Genomic DNA, 17,769 nt, shown 5'->3' on the forward strand with positions numbered 1-17,769 from the left:
AGAAAGAGTAACTTGCTACATGTCTTCGCTGCTAGGTAGGAGAAGGAGTGACCTCTGCGTCTCCTATGTTGGATCGGGGGTGAGGGTTAGAGAAAGGTACACAGAGCAGAGGTGTCTGGTGGGATGATTGAGGTATTGGTTTAAATAGTCAAGTCTGCAGTTGTGTAGGGTCTTGTATGCATGGGTCGGGAGCTTGAACTGGCATCTTTACTGTGCCGGGGGCAAGTGCAGTTCCCCGCAATGGGAGGTGATGTGGATTTGTCTAGGGAGATCCAAGACAAGCCTGGCTGTGGCGTTCTGTATGGTCTGTAGTCATCGGAGAAGGTGAGCTCCGATCCCTGCTTAGAGAGAGTTGCCATAATCTAGTTGGCCGGAGACGAGACGAGACGAGACTGAGTGTGTCTTGAACTTTGGGGTAGGCATTTGAATATCCTACTAAGCTTGCAGAGGATGAAGGAGGGGGATATAGAGTTGACCTAATTCTTCATATTTAGCTGATTGTACAGAATGATGCCCAGTTTCCTTGCGTGGTCAGTGGGGGTAGGAGTGCGTCTAGGTTCTGAGGAACCCCTGGGAACAGTTGTTCCCAAATTCAGTACCTCTGTCTTATCAGTGGTCAGCTTCAGGCAGTCGTACTTCATCCAATTGGCGATGTCTGCCATGCAATTGTAGAAGTTGGTCTTGGTGGTGTCCTCGGAGACTATAAAGTTGTTTGTTGTTGGCGTAGGATAGGATGTTGAGTCCAGTGGTTTTGTCAATGCTGGCCGAACTGTCATATAAGTGTTGAAGAGAGTGGGGCTGAGTGAGGATCCTTGGGATACTCCACATATGATTTCCTTGGGTTCGGAGGTGAAGTGGGGAAGCAGACTTTTTGCATTCTACCATTGAGGAAAGAGACGATCCTTTTGAGAGTGGATCCTTGGATGCCTATGTTGTGTAGCCTTGTGACGAGTGTCTGGTGGGAGACAGTAATGTTGTTTGTTGCAGCCGAGGGGTTGGAGAAATCATTGACCATGTTGATGAGTTCTTTGCTGTTATTGGAGCTTGATTTTATGTGTAAGGCTAAGTCCTTTTTCTTTGATTCTCTCAACTGTCTGTGGTAGATGTTCGGGGCTGTCTTGAAAGTGGTCTTGTCAGTCGTGTCCTTGCTGGTGAGCCCTCTCCTTTCCAGTTGTTTACGGCGTTGTTTAGCAGTTCTGAAATCTTCAGGGTACCCATTAGCCTTCTTGGTGGACCTTCTGTGGGGTTGTTGCCATTGGGAGTGACGCTGTTGGTGCAGTTGATGATCCAATTGATGTTTCTGACGTTCTGGTCTAGGTTGTTTGAGGAGATGGGGTGGGTGGTGTTCAGGGTTTGAATCCATGTGTCCTTTGAGACTTTGCTCCTGTTGCTTTGGGCAAACTGGGGGCAGAGATCATGAGCTAGTGATGTTGAAATAGATGATGGAGTGGTCAGTTTAGGTGAGTTATGTGGTGTGGTGGATGTGATGTAGTTGCTGAAGATGAAGATGGGGGTCTAGCATTTGGCCTGCACAGTGTTAATGGGGAAATGGATGAGTTGAGTGAATCCGATGTTGTTCTTGCTGTCGGGGGTTGGTAGTGTTGATGAGTGTCGATGTCATTGTGGTCGTTAAGATGGAAGTTGAGGTCACAGTGGAAAATGTAGTTGTTGGAGTCTACGGTGAGGGGAGGCAACAAAGGGGAAGAAGGCTGGAAGTCGTTGTGCAGGATGATAGGCAAGGGTGCCCCTGATGGTGGTTTTGCTGTCTGTCTAGAGTCAAACGTTGAGGTGTTCCATGGTTGGGGTGTTATTGTCATTTATGGTGGTGACTTGGATGGATTCCTTGGTTATGATGGTGGTCCATCTACCAGGCTTATTGATGCAGTAGCCGTGGGTGACCTTGTATCTCTCACCCCTAAAACCCATCATAACCCAACTGAAAACCCCTTCACTACCACCATATCAAATTTTAATGGCATTTTGGATTTTTCCTTAAAAAATATATTTTTTTAATTCATTAAAATATTTTTGCCATGATTTGTTTTCCTCCAATGTGGTTTCCTAGTTTCTGGTTTGCCATTAATTCACAGACATCACTGTAAACATGTATTAAGCAAACAATATTTTTTAGCTGAGACTCGGCAAACTAGACTTATTGCCAGTTGCTGTGTCTCAAATAAAGGATCATACCTTCATGTCATCTAAGATCCATTCTTTCAAGCGATTACCACTGCAAGGGGAGGGGGTCTGAACACATGTGTGAAGCAAAATGGATTAACTAATTATAATTACATTAGTTCTTTGTTTTACCAAAAAACCAAAAGCCATCTTAAATTGGTACCTCGCTAATTGCTTCTCTCCTCTTTTAGGGCTCAGGTATGATTTACTTGTTCAAGAGAAATGCTTTGGCTTTAGTTAATTATCTCCTTTTTAATAAGATTAGCACAAATGGACAACTATCCCAATGAAGGACACCAAGGATATTTTTTCAAGGGAATGTTTAAAGTCTGAAGTTGTCGTGAGGTCACTTAGTGCACACACTATGCTTATCCCTCATTTTCAGCTCTGTAGAAATTAGGATGTCTCTTCTTTGCACTGTTGTACATTGCACATTTGATTTTGTGCCATTATTTTGAAAACACACTGCAATGTTGGTTGTTATTCTTTGCTTCCTGAGATTCTTTCTGCACAGTCTAAGGCTGATTACCCAACAACATTACGTGTTATTTTTGTTCGGTCAGCAATAGCTCCCAAGCTTAGCACATCTTTGTAGCTTTCCACTGTAAAACATTAATTTTATAGTCCAGAGCCTGTAGTGTCCAACTCAAAGAGGGGAATTCCAACAGGCCTCACCGAGGGGCATGCAGCCTGTGCACACTCAGCTTACACCCTCCAGATGCAGACCACTTGACTATGCACACCTGGTCTGGGGTTCTTGCTCCTAGAGATCCCTAATAATAATTAGGGATACCGGTTTTATGGTATTTATTTTTTTGTCATTTCCGTCTGTATATTTCCATATTTATTTTTTGCTGATTTTACCTGTTTTAGTCTGTTTATTTTAGGTTTTGTAAAAATGTAGCTGAAATGTGTATATTTCTGCATTTATTTAACCAGTTAATGTAAACTCGTTACTAATCGGCTGACAGGTTTTCCATGATATATACACACTCTGATGATAAAATATGCACTTATAAGAAAACATGCACATTTTAGTATCAAGGTTGTGCAAATCTACTGCTGTTTTAAGGCTCTTTAGTAAAATTCCTTTATTTTTATAATCCCCTTGCCTGTCAATCCGCACAAATTTTGGCCTGGCAGTCATGATTGACAGCATTTAGAATCACTCAAAAACAGCCCAATATCCGTTTTTATCCACATTTAAAAATAAATACAGACCAGAAAATAAATGATTATCTGCCTGTATTTATCTGTAAAAATAAAAAAACGGAATGTAGGGAGTCTTAATAACAATAATAGTTTTCCTGCGCATACAGTGTAAGGATAAGATCAGCCGACTAGATTTACCTAATGGTGGCATTATTTGTATTGTACAGTCTGTAATAATTGTGTTGCTTTCTATAATCAGTAGAATAATCCCAGCAAGCTGACTTCATGCAAAACTATGTTAGTTGCAATGAATATATTGTGAACTTTCTTGTTTACTGTTTTGCTATGGACATGTGAGGGTGAGCCGGCGAACGAAAGGTGATGATCTGTTCCTTCACAGTTCCCTGAGGGAACTAGAGTGTTGTGCTTTTGGGTTGCCACGATTACCTGTTGCGCTGTGAGTCTAGGAGCACAAGTAAGGCGCTGTGAGCTCGCCAGGCCTTTGGTGACACTGATTTACCAGAGTGACTCAGTACCTGCATTCTGACGTTCTGGTTTCCCAAGGCACTGTTCTACAAAAGCAGAATCCCTGCGACAAAGTTGTGGTTGTGTTTCTGTCAGGAAAGATGAGAAAATTCATCAACACTGACGTTTTATGGCATTATCGCCAGGTAAGGGAGGAATGGTCAATTGGCTGATTCATGACACTGTTGAGTCTGTCAGATGTGTGAGGGACAATTCTAGTGTTACACAAAGCGATAGGCTTTACATCTGGTTTCTGAGGGGGCATCAAGTAGAGACAAAGTATATAACATACCGTGTATTTGTAAAGTGTGTGTTCACCCAGAAGGACCTCTTGGTGCTGAATAACAGATGTTTATTGTACCCATCTCCATGCTACCCACTTTATGAACCTCAGAAGGATGAAAGGCTGAGTAGACCTGCCGGGATGTGAACATGTGCCCATGATGTCAAAGCCAGGCCCCTACAGTGGGCACATTAGTCCACTTAGCCACCAGACTCTGTATTCTGGGGTGAGCATCTGAACAGTTTGTATTTAAAAGTGGTAGCAAGCTAGTTAGCAGGGGTGTGTCAACTTCCTCCTGAAGTATGGGTATCTCTCACAAAAAGCATGAGTGGTGCATCCATGTGAAAACTGAGAAATGTATTTTTTAACTTAACTATTTATTTTCTGATATTTATAAAGCTGAACTTCACTCTCGAGGTGTCTCCTGGCACTATGGGCATTTGGAAAAGGGAAAGGTGGCAAAACACGAGGGCAGCAAGGGAAAGAAGAGAACTATGGGCCACATTATGATGTCAGGCGGAAACTTCCCACCAAACACTGTCTCAGATTCGAGAACCGACCGACTCGCGGTCGGCGGTTCTGCCCGACTGATTAGTGTGACCGAACAATGTTCGGTTGTAGTCACATTGTCCCCTATGGAAGCCTGTGTTCTGCCTGACAACACAGGCTCCCAAGCGGAAATGGTGTGTGTGTGAGTGTGTGAGAAACCGTGAGCCCTGTCACAGGGCTTAACAAGGGTGTCCCTTAGGTACCCCCTCAGCCCTCAACCGGAGGCTGCAGGGTGAAGGGGGCCCTGTTAGGGGCCATCGAAGTCACTTTCCGAAAGCCTTTCTGTGTCGGACAATCCGACTCAGAAAAGCTGTTGGTAATAGACATTGTAATTGGTCGGTCGGAAACACTGTTCTTAGAGGTGTATAATGTGGTTCCAACTGACACAGATACTCAGAGAGCCAGCCAGGACCGATCCGGAATAACCGAACGGTTTACTTTCTGACTGTAATCGCCTGGGCAGACTGTAAACTGAGTCAGTCAGAAGGGTTCTGACACGGTCTAGGAAACTCAGACTGTCGGGCGGAGGCTTTCCACCCGGCACTATAATGAGGGCCTCTGTCTTTAACCACATGACTGGTAAGGCAATTCCCCTCCTGTTCTGACAACTGATTTTCCCGATTATTCATGACGAGCTCAGCTCGTCATGAGCACACGACCAGTGTACTGCATGACGAGCTGAGCTCATCATGAGCAGCGAAGGGGTTAAAACATTTAGTCAGTTTGAGGTGATCAGATTGAGGGCAAAGATCTGGTAGAGGCCTCTTTCAGGTAAGCCACTAATGAGGATAAGCTAAGCAATATGGGCCTCTTCTCAATGGTTATCTGCTTTACATATTTGTGTTGAAGACATTTGGTCAAGAACTTGAAGACAAGATGAGAAGGTTTTTAAGGAAAATAAACATTCATTCTCTTTGAGGACCAGCCAGTAGAGCTCTATCTCAGCATCAGGCAGAGGTAAATACTTTTTCCAGCCTTTAAGACACCAGCAACAGCAATCCTGTTTCAAATCAAAAGGGATAGAATGTCAAAACAAGAAGAAAAGAGGTGACAAGACTCAGAATTCACCTCCTGAAATGGCCTTGAGTTGCTAGTTGGAGGATGGATAAAATTCTTAAAGGAAGCGTGGAAGAAATCCACCTTTGATCTTTTGGTCTTTTAGATAATTGATGAGGGATACTGACTAGATTTTGTGGCATTGATTTTGTGCCGCTTCCCCTGGATTCAGGAGTCAAGAAGACTTCACAGCCAAGTCATCCAGAAAAGAACAGAGTGTTCAGGCAATCTAGAAAATTCAGGCAAAGAAGGCAATCGTTCTTGTTCCTTCTCGTAGGCGAGGAAAGGGATTTGCTCAAGGATCCCCCTTTTTTTCAAACATCAGGAGGTTAATAATGGTGATCAGCCTCAAGCAGCGTTTCGACAAAGGTGCACTTAAGACCGTCTCAAAGTACAGAAGTTTGGGCCGCACATATATGCATCTCCTGAGGTGTGAAAAAACAATTCTGCATTCTTGGAAAAGCATCTTAGTCATAAATAAAAATGGTGGTCATCTGATAACGGACGCAGATGGCGCTCTACCTCTGAAAGAGCTAGTGTGGGCCAGTGTGTGTGTGTCCAGATGTCTAGTGTGGGGACTGTGTGATCACTATGTGTGGTGTGCAATTCATATCCTGATTGGCTGAGTGTTTCTATCTACATGTGGAATCCAGCTTTGTAGCATTTTTGAGGAACACGTGCCTCTGGCCAAACGTATGTTTTTGGGGCCAATTTTATCGGACCTGTTTGTGGTGCGACAGTCTATCTGTGGGATCAATCAGAGTTTTGCCAGGGTGCATGTATGACTTTGGGCTAAGTGAGACCCCACCTGTGACCTTTCACTCTGTAACCGTGGGTTGGAGTCGCAGGGCCTGTCTGACCACGTATCTCTGACTCTGGGTTGATGGCGGAGGACACCTTGGGTGAATCCGACAGCAATGATACATGTTTGTTAGAACTCCTACAAATAATGTGTCAGCCATCGATAGCCTTTTTACCTAAATCCTCGATATTGTGCGTATAGTTGTCATAGCGTACATTGATCTTGTCTTTTCTGATATTGACATTGTTCTATGTGTCTCGATCATTGCATACATTGACAGTGTTATACTTGCAAGGATCATGACATTCATCGACATTGTTTCTACTGGTATCGATGTTGTTGCACCGGCATAGGCATTCATTGCTATTGCATTTACGAGTATCGACTTTGTTACGCGGGCAACCGGACTGATGAAATGGGGCAAGATTTTTGGGACCGGTGTTCGGTAATGTCATAATTTATTGGGATTCAAGAAATAACTGGATGTGCATTGAAGTCTAGAGTGACCTTTGTTATTGCAAAGTCCCGATGGGCTTTGGTATTCCTCATTCATAATGACTGGGACAAGGAATGGAGAGGTATTGTCCCAATTACTTACTGGTAATCTTAATTACTTCTACTTAAACTCATCACAGTCATTACTAGGCCTGGGCAACATGTAATGACGCCTCGTAATTTGCATGATTTCGGAAGCTTTTGTATTACACTTGTTATACAAACTTCCTGAAATTACACCATTACGCGCTTTGTGTAACTATGCAACATCAACTGTAGAAATTGATCACGAATGGAAACAATTTACTGCGAATTCACAAGAACAACAGAAGACCAGCAGCTGTGTGTTGTTCAAGTGGCTATTTTTTTACTGAATGTTTGCTCTAAAAATTTACTTTAGGATGCATTGTGTGCTCAAAAATAGCACGAAATAATGGATTCGCATTTTCCGTAATTTCATGTAATTTTGCGTAATTACCCAACAGCGAATTAAATGAATTTCATACACCCCTAGGTATTACTGGAGACTACCGAAAAAATAACAGACTAATTAATCCATTAAATTACTAGAATTATGTTTCTTATGTAAAAGTCCCAGCTCTTCACATAGTTTGTATTATCTTGGCCAACTCACTTAACGTTCATTTAACTGCATATATTTCAATTAATTAATTGACTAGTTAACATTACAACCCTGCTGGTGTTTTTAATTAATATCACTTACACAGGGCAGTTAGGAATTAACGCTGGGGTGTAATGATTTATGAATATCTGTGAGTGACAGGCGGGGCGGGTGCATAAGCCAGCTATGTGCTGCTGTCCTGAGGCCGAGCTTAGCCGCTGACGGCTCGTGTTCCTTATAGCGCAGTTCCTGGAGCGACACCGAGCAGGGCTGGGCAGCTCGCCGCATTCTTTGGCTTTCTAGCCTGTGGGTGGGGGCAGGGGGGCTCTCCGGAGCAGCTCTGTATTTGCACAACACGGGATGGACTCGGCCAGGTGAGTCATGCATTTTTCCCGGCGCTCAGAAGTGTATGTGGTCGTGGAGCTGTTCCGCCAGCGGCCACAAGGAGGAGCTGTGGCTCTACCGTAGGAGCGCGCAGCCTTCACGCACGGCTTAAGGAGTACACTGCATGGAAAACCGAGCTGGGAAAATGAGAGGCCTGTGTGCGGCTGGGACGCAGCGGAGTATCGGGCTGTGGGAGTGACTCAGAGGGAGGGAAAGAAACGGAATCTCAACCAGACACGTAACAAAGAAAAGAAACTCGCTTTCCGTGTGTTCTGAAAACCGGCGCGCCTTGAGGCGATATAGTGCCACGGTTGGCACTTTACAAAATGCATTACACGACACGAGACAACGCAGTACAATGCAATGCTACACAATCTAACATAGAACAATGCAATGCAACACCAGACATTGCACGCAATGCAGTATGCCTTGACAAGCAGATGGGGCGTAACGGCCAGAGCTGTCGACTTTGGAGCTGGCGAACCAGATTCGAGCTTTGGCGTCTGCTCAACATTCAGTGATTCTGGACAAATCACTTAATCTCCCCGGGCCTACCAAAAATGAATGTGTTGGTCTGTAACGGTCGAGTTCGTGCTATGTAAAAAGAAAAAACCCAGTACGTCACGACGACTTCTCCAGAAGTCGAGCGAATTGAGAAGCTGACTTTCCACCTTCAAATAATTATATTACAGACAGTTTTATTTATTTAATAACTTGTTCATATATAGCGCTGTTCTGCACCAGTGTTACTCCAAAGCTAGGCATGTGCCAGAGTCTAGATGTTGTAAAATGTGACACTGGAGTCCAGTATGCATGGAGTGGGCCTCAATCCTCTTTTCTATAATGGGGGAACCCCCCCCCCCCCTTCTTTGCTTGTAGGTCATGTGGAGTCGACCCCGAAAACTCTGGTTTACTATCATTTTCTGACACACGTGCAACGTGCCTCTGTGTTTACGCTGTTTTTTTCAAGCGAAAATACAGGTTCTAATCCTCCATTACAAAACGCAAAACGTGTCCGCCATTTTAGCCGCCCGGGTCACGCTGTTCACCGCCCCCTCCGAAATCTGACCCCCCCCCCCCTTCGCATAAAGGCAACATTTATGAAAACATACCTTGTTTGACATGTTGAAAAGTAATAAAGGGTAACGCGAGTTAGAGCGAAGCGGCGGTATTAGCCTTTCATGTGAGAGCCGAGCAAGAAAATGTCAAATATTTCCCAAACTGAGAAGAAAGCAACAAATTTCCAATATTTTCAGAGCCTGGAGGGACAGAAGAAAAACCATCAAGATGTGTTGCATTTTCAGAAGTGTAAACGTAAACTGTCAATCTGTCTGCTTTGCAACCATTTCATTCATATATAATATTTATATATATATGTATATATATATATATAAAGAGAGAGAGAGAATTATGTCAGAGTGAAATTTAGCAATGTAAAAATGCAGAAATGTCTAATAAAAACACACGTCATATCATTGCTTCGAAACACTTGTCTAACTTGTCAAGCGACACAGTTCATTCGAATGTGAGTTTGCAGAGCGTTTCCCTAAAAGCGGCTGATAAAGGCGCGATGATGTATCGCAGATTATGGTTAATCCGGGCTCCAGAGCTATCAAAGTCCGCCTGGGGCCTGAAGAAACACTCCCAAGCCCCTGTGTGTTCACAAGCAGGTACCTACAGCATGTTCAGGTGCTGCTATGACAAGCCATTGCAACCAGCAATTACCCTGACATCTGTTGTGCACTCTGACAGCTCAATTATACATACATATTTTTGAATAGGGTATTTTCCACCCTCCTGTGTTGCCGCTACCTTACAGGAGGCTCGCTCGTTTCTAGGTCAGAGATTGCCCTTTATTTATTCCACCTTGGTGCCACCCACATGCATTCATTTGTTCACCCATTCTAGCTGATGCATAAAATAATATTCATTTCCTCAAATTGTACATTTTGTGACATTGCAATGATGTCAAGTCAATTAATTAATTATATAGCGCGCTACATACCCAGAGGGTCTCAAGGCGCTTGAAGAAGGGTGGAGAGTTATATGTCTAATATCCATGTTTTAAGTTGCTTTCTGAATGCTAGGTGGTTCTGAGTGAGGCGAAGGTGAGTGGGAAGTGAGTTCCAGGTTTTAGCCGCCAGGTAGGAGAAGGATCTTCCTCCCATGGTGGTTTTGTTGATGCGATGTATAGCAGCAAGGGCTTGGTTGGAAGAGCGTAGCTGGCGGGGGGGGGGGGGGGGGTGTAGAAGGACAGTTGTGTGTTGAGGCATTCGGGTCCGAGTTCGTAAAGTGCTTTGTGTGCGTGGGTTAGGAGGCGGAATGTTATCCTCTTATTGACGGGGAGCCAGTGGAGGTTTTTCAGGTGACCAGAAATGTGGTCTTTACGTGGGATGTCTAGTATGAGTCTGGCTGCTGCGTTCTGGATGCGTTGGAGTTTTTCTGAAGTTTTGCAGTGGTACCGGCGTATAGAGTGTTTCCATAGTCCAGGCGGCTTGTGACCAGAGCGAGAGTGACAGTTTTTCGAGTTTTGGTGGGGATCCAGCGAAATGTTTTTTTGAGCATGCGAAGAATGTTGAAGCAAGATGATGAAACGGCGTTGACTTGTCTGGTCATCGAGAGTGAGGAGTCCAGGATGACGCCCAGGTTCCGGGCGTGGTCCGTCGGGATGGGAGCTTTTCCAAGGGCCTCTGGCCACCAAGAGTCGTCCCAGGCGGAGTGGGAGGTACCTAAGATAAGGACTTCTGTTTTGTCTGAATTCAGTTTCAGACGGCTGTGCTTCATCCACTCGGCTACTTCTTTCATTCCTTCATGTAGGTTGGTTTTGGCGGTGTTAGGGTCTCTGGTAAGTGAGAGGATCAGTTGAGTGTCATCAGCGTAGGAGATGATGTTGAGGTTGTGTTGGCGTGCGATGGCCGCGAGGGGGCTCATGTATACGTTGAAGAGGGTGGGGCTGAGCGAAGATCCTTGTGGCACGCCGCAAATGACTTCAGTGGCCTACAATTTAAGCTGAGTTCGCCTCACTATTTGGGTCAACCCGCGCACCCAACCACTGGCCTCGGGCTATGTGTAATGTTCACCTCATAGAAAAGACTGGAGTCAGGCCTTCAAATGCAAGACTTTCAGAACTTTGCCTTGACTTCATTCATTTCAAGGCGGTCCCACAGGGCCACACAAGGCTCTAAAAGCAGCCCTGGTTCCCTGCCCTTCCCCCCTGCAGTGTGATGCCCCCAGCCTTGTTTCTCCCAACTGTATTTGACCTTTTTATATGATGTTATGTAAAGCACTCTTCTGTTCTTGGGCATCGTACACCATATATCATTGGTACTCGCAAGCATTTGTCCAGGGACCGCAAAGTACGGTCTGAGGTGTGACCGAGGGTCGCACTGATGCCAGCAGGGTGGTGGTAGGGGGTCTGGGTGGGTCAGGGATTGTGTAAAGTGGTCTAAAGAGATGTTAAATAAACGGGCAAGAATTTATTTGCAGGTTAAGAAATGCTTGCTTGTTTATTTTTAAAAAATTCTGAATATCGGTGCTCAGCAACTCAATGGCACCTCATGCTACTGTTCACCAGGGAGGCCGCATGTAAAGGCCGAGAGGGCTGCAAGCGGCCCCCCGGGCCGTACTTTGAGCAGCACTGCCCTATATAAAAACCTTTAAATAAATAAATGTGCTGCTGTCAGGCTGGGCTTGTTTTAACCGCTTGCCTACAGTTGAGCATCTCGCGGCATGTATTTAACCACCTCAGCTCAGGTTTCAAGTAATCAACGTTGAACAGTCTTCATGTGAGATTACTTTTTTCTTAAATTGGGCCCGGTGTAAGCCCCCTATTGCACCGAGCAAGCAATGAAAATCAGCAACCCCCCCCCCCCCCCCCCACACACACCAAAAAACCCTGGAATTTTCAAAGAGCCATCACTCACCTCTCCCACCCACCACCAATCATGGATTCATTTTACAGTGCAATTTTTCAAATATGTAGCTAAAAACACATTGATTTTACAGACAGTTCTGCAGCTAAGCTTGTGAAATATTGAAATAATTCAGAGCCTGGCAGAGTTCCCAGCAGCTTTCCATCTCTGTAGAAGCGAAGCAGGTATGCGCCTGGAAGAACATTTTGTGCTGCGCCGGAAGGCCACTTTCGCCCCTGCGTCTTTGAAGGACCCCTCTGTCCACCCAGCCTTTCGGGGTTTGCCCCAGTGTCCCCAAACGCCAGTCCTTTCCTGTTTATCTACTTGCAACGACAGTCAGTCAGACTGCTTCTTCTCAACCTCTCTTCTCAAGTGCCTGCTCTTTTCACTTTCTGGTGCAGTGAAAAGCTATTTGAAAAAGTAAAAATCAGGACTGGGCAAAATTAGAATTCTGCCAAGGAATTTTTCAACTCATTCATAACATTTCAGCTCCAAAAGAAAAAATAACATTTATATGAGAGCTTTTGATTTCGCCTGCTAATAAGTTTTCTTCCATGTTTTTCGTACATCAAACTGTATTTTTAGTTTTCATTGAATTTCATTTAAAACTTAGCCAATTTCCAACAGTTTGTAAACTTTAATAAATTCTACATCAACTTAGCAAAAGCCAGCTTTGTAAATTATACAGAGAGGCAAATAAATGCATACATTGCAATATTAAATTAGGACTTTTGGCAGGAAAGAGCTCAGACAAACATGCATCCTACCCAAAATTTGATAATGAGTAGTGCACGCTGAAGTGCCTCTTAAAAAAATAATAGGTGATATTTAACCCCACACTACTCCTTTATTAAAGGCCTGGTCAGCTCTGCTAGGATTCAGGCATGTTAAATGCAGGGAGCACAAAAACTCAGCAGCTGATGCTAAACCCACTGTTGTATCTGACTAGAAGTAAAATACACTTGTCATTATTTGGGGTTTTGAATATAGATTTATAAATTCAAGGGCATATCATCAAGCCAAATACCGCCGCTTTAGTTGCACTTTTTGGCCAAAAAGCGGCGAATTTGTTAACGCTCAATCATCAAGGGTACGCTAACACGTGTTACCTTGAGTAAGCAGCCCTTCAAACGCCACTTTGCATGTCAGCAATGAATATCGCTAATGACATGCAAAGTAGGCGTTTCCTTACATTTCTCCGAGGAAATCGGCGCAAACACAGCAGCGCAATATTAGCAAGCCGCGAGGAAACCCACGATAAAATAAAATAAACTGCGCTAACCGCAGTTATCGCGGATTTGCTACGCCTGCTTTGTAACTGACTTAGCCATACTTATTATGGCAGGTGGATTGTGCGACTGAAGTTTTAGGGGCATATCATCTAGGAAACGCGATAAATATTGCATTTCCCGCTCTCTGCGATTCTGTTTCACATCGCAGGATTTAATCGCCATTGAGATATGCCTTGATAATAGCGCAATATCTCGACGATTAAATCCATTGATACGTGGCGGTAAACAGAATCATGATATGCAGGAAATATGATAAATATTGCGTTTCCTAGGTGAAATGCCCCTCAATTCTTTGGTTCTATCGCAATACCTCGACTATTAAATCCAGCGATACGCGGAGGTAAACAGAATCATGGTAAGCGGGAAATGCAATATTTATCGCGTTTCCTAGGTGATATGCCCCTCAATTCTTTGGTTTTATGAATTGTCCCAATTGTTTCCTCCCTTCAGCTTGGAGAGCCTTCTAGTTATTTCGGACTCAACTATTTGTTTAAACACCATTGGTGCTACAGACTTCGGCTTCATGGCGCTGTAGTTAGCGGGTTGTATGAGTACCGCCACTCACCAGTACTCTTTTTGCGGGCCTCCGAAGGATGAGGCCTGCTTTGGAGACGCAAGCAGCTGGTCACAAGCTGTTGTCCACAGCACCTGCCTTCACCAGTTTGAGGCTGAATCAATAAAATATTGAATTTCCCAGTGTAACATAAGATATATGATTCTTGTGCCCAACCCTCTGGGAATGAGCAGCGAAGCAGAGGAACAGATACACCAATAGGTATCTATAAGGGAAAAATATATTAGTCCTTATCTATGAGTCCTAAATCTCTACAATTTTTATTTATTTTATTGTCAAACCAATACCGACTCCAAAAACGGTTGTAAAAAGTGTATATTTTATTTGTTTTATACCACAGAACACATAAAAACAAAAATACATATATAAAACCAATCTTTCCTGCCTGTTATATCTATATACGGATGCTACAGAAACGTAATTCAAAAAAGACAATCCGTAACAGAAAGAGGTAGTCACATACACATTCGAGGGGATACATCAACCCTCCACTTGCTTTAAGGACCCTGTACACGTTGGTTCACCAGGACCCTCAATAGCAATATTGGACCATATTACACAGTTATAGGGTGACCAGGCGTCCCTGTTTTGCCAGGACGGTCCCTGTTTTTAACCAGCTGTCCCAGCAAATTTCAAGAAATTTAGCTCATGTCCCGTTTTTAGAGAGGGTCGACTGAAAACGGTTTGAGGTGTTTTTTATGTTTTACAAAGCAGGGATAGTTAACAGTTGTTTCAAGAAAGCAATTAATTAACAGGCACGCTACTGGGCTTAAAAATTGCATTTTATGTATGTTCTTACTGCCTGTTCTGTAATTCTCTGATGAGGAGCTTGAAGTAAAATTGTAGTCCTTCTATTTTTGTGAAATGTCCTGGTTTTTGGCTTTAAAATTCTGGTCACCCTAGACCGTTACCCATTCTATATCGCGTGGGCGCGTCTTTGCCTCTGGTGCCTGGTAATGCCGGGCTCTCGGCACTGGGCCTGGCCGGGCTGTCCCACGCACAAGTACCAGGTCCCGGCCTCCTGTTGAGAGGGAAAACAAATACTGGTACACAACTTGAGAATGTGGCATTAAAACCAGCTCTTTAGTTAATTTATAATTAAAAACAACCTGGAGTTGTCTTGATACGGAATTTAAAACTTACAAAACCTTCTCAAAAGTACTGAAGCGCATCAAAAAATGAAAAATAACATTGTGGCACTGCACAAAAGGTGTATCTTCGCGAGTCATTGAATCTGTTGTGTGCTGTGTTCTTGTGGACGGGGTATTGTAGTCGAAGAGTGGTTTTGATTTATTTTTCCCCCAAAATCTCTAAGTATTTTAAAAGTTTTGAAGCTGCATCTTTATAAAGTGTTTTACTCTGCGCTCTTTATAGCCCCAATGACTTAGTTTTTCCCATGAACTATGAAAATATTCACTGTATATATATATTGCTTTTGTACTTACACTTTTTGTACTTTAAACGTAAGGAAACCTCTAGGACATGTCTTGTGCGGTGGGTCGTGATGCCTCTCCCCTCCCTCAACAATTGTAATCAACAGCATTTCTCATGTAGGCCTCGATTTTGAATCCGGCGCTGAAGTCAAACCCGAGGGCAGGGGCTGAATTCGAGGGTTGAGATAAAGTGCGTCTTTCTGCAGAGATGTGTGAGAGGAATGTGTGAGAGGGCAGGCGCGGCCTCTTAACCCGGCTCTACTCCAGTAATAACAGGCACCTTGACCTTTGAACTGTAATAATAAATGTACGGACGCTGGCTTATTTCGACACTTTCTCCAAATAACCAGTTTTATTGGGCGACAAGTACTGTCCAAACTCTCACCACTGCCTTTTCTTTTCACGAGGCCCCTGTGGGCTCCCCGTTCATTGGTGAGTGGGGTGTGATATTATAGCGCCCACTGGGGTGTGCAGCGCTTGCCTTTGTGTCGGCCTGCTCCAATTAAAGGGAGAAGGTGTTGGCTTCCCCAGGTCACACCCCAGGGCACTTTTGGTGGCCCTGCCATAAAAGTGACAGCACTTTGAAGGAGCACTTTAGCAGGCTGGTGGGACTTCTTCCTAATTCATTTGCCCCCACCCCTCCCCCGCCCCCTTAATTGCTGATCACCCTCTAAGCTTCGGCGCTTCCTTACCGGGGGAGGCTGCAATGCTGATCTCAGGGGTCCCCGCTGGGAATCCTATCCGTGTTTGTGGAAGGAAGCGCCGCCTGCGCTTATCTGATGCTTCGAGGCCCTGCGTCTGTCGAGGCGGCTGATAGCGATCTGCGAGGCCCCTTCGGAGGTGTTGCTGGCAACATTGGAGTTTAAGAAGCAAAGAAAGACACGCAATCCTTCCCTAAACACCGGCCCCCTCCCCATGCCCCCACCGACCCCTCCCCCGTCGTTTCACTATCGGTCATGTTTCACCCTCTCTTACTGTTCTGTCGAAAATCTTTGCTTTCAAGTGCGAGTAGACAGATACCCCGTCCCAGGCAGGCTGCGCTGACGCGAAGAAACTCCCGGCACGAGAAAGCAGAAAGAGCGGGGAATAAACCGCGTCTGTAAAGGGAGAGTGGGAGAAATACAATCTAAAAAAAAGTGGATTCCGGAGTTCAAACTGGCACGCACAGATATTACAGTTTGGTACTAAGTCACGATATATTGTTAATATGAATGTGAGTTTTCAGCGCTGTGAAAAGTTGAGCAACACCACTCTCACCCACTTTCTAAAGTAAAAAAGAAAAGTAAGAAAAAAGCCCAAAAAGGGGATTCTTCGCAAAACAACCCCTTTAAAACCAACTGTAAGTGGAGAAATATTTCAGCTAAAATAATTTTTGCAGGAAAATTCAACTATAGCATAGTTCAGCAAAATCCACCATGCTTGCAGCTTTGTTTTGAACGCCCCTCAACCCTTTGTGGTGAATAAAAACACATTAGAGTAAAAAAAAGTGTTTAAAATGTGCTGGAAAGTTTTGTGAAGATTTGCTAATTCCTTAAGCTTGTGACACCGCTATCAACTAGATATTATATATAGATGGGTGTATATTCCTAGTTAAGGTTACTGCGCAAATCCTAGGCCTTTAACTAAGGACCCGCCATAACCGATTCTCACAAGACCTACAAAATGTTAAGACATAAGCAAGTTTTTTATAACTTTTTGAAGAAGATGGGTGGGGAAGGGAAAAGCTTCATACAGCGGTACGTATGGGCTTCTAGGTTTATTATGTGTTGCCTAGGCCTGCATATATTGGTATTTTAATATGTAAGATGTGTACCAGGACGAGAAAGCGTAAAGTCTGGGTGTAAAGTTGCTAGTTGGGGTTTCTTTTGAAATGTAATAAGTTTCGAAAGTTTCAAATGGCGAATCTGATATTATGGCGATTTCCACGGCAGTCAGGGTTCGGGTCCCACCCAGACTCAGTTTATTAATTGCGCTTTCCAGTTGCTCAAAGCCGGGTAAGAATTACCGACTGTTTCTGCCCGAGTGAGATCAGAAACAGAAGGCAGGCGCTCCATGTTCACTAAAGGCAAAGCAGATGGTTTTACTTTAGAAAATCTCAAAATGGAGGAGGAGGAATCCGTGCAGAGCAGGCCCCGTTTGTGTGGAATCTGCTTATCGGGAAAAAAAACGATTGCACAAATGTATCCTTAATGATTCCGGATGGGCCCCCTCCTCAGAATCCGCAAAAGAAAGGCTGCTGTTTTTCCTCTCTCAAACAGTATTATTTTGAGGCCTTTCTGAAGTGTGGAGGAAAAGCCAGCTCACCTCTGCTTGGGAAACTGTCTCTGAAAGTCGTCCAACAGGCGTGCCTGTTTCTGGCCCTTCTGCCCACATGTTTTAATTGCAATTAGCTGAGCCCTCTTTGCCAGAGAGATCTGAGGCTGTGGAGTGCGCGGGGTTTCCCTTCCCCGGGGGGGGGGGGCCTTGTGCTGTGTGTGTCTTTCATGGCCACAACCCGCTGCAGTGCACTCTGC

Source organism: Lissotriton vulgaris, chromosome 4_1 (genome assembly GCF_964263255.1).
Source record: "Lissotriton vulgaris chromosome 4_1, aLisVul1.2, whole genome shotgun sequence".
In the NCBI taxonomy this organism is placed as follows: domain Eukaryota; kingdom Metazoa; phylum Chordata; class Amphibia; order Caudata; family Salamandridae; genus Lissotriton; species Lissotriton vulgaris.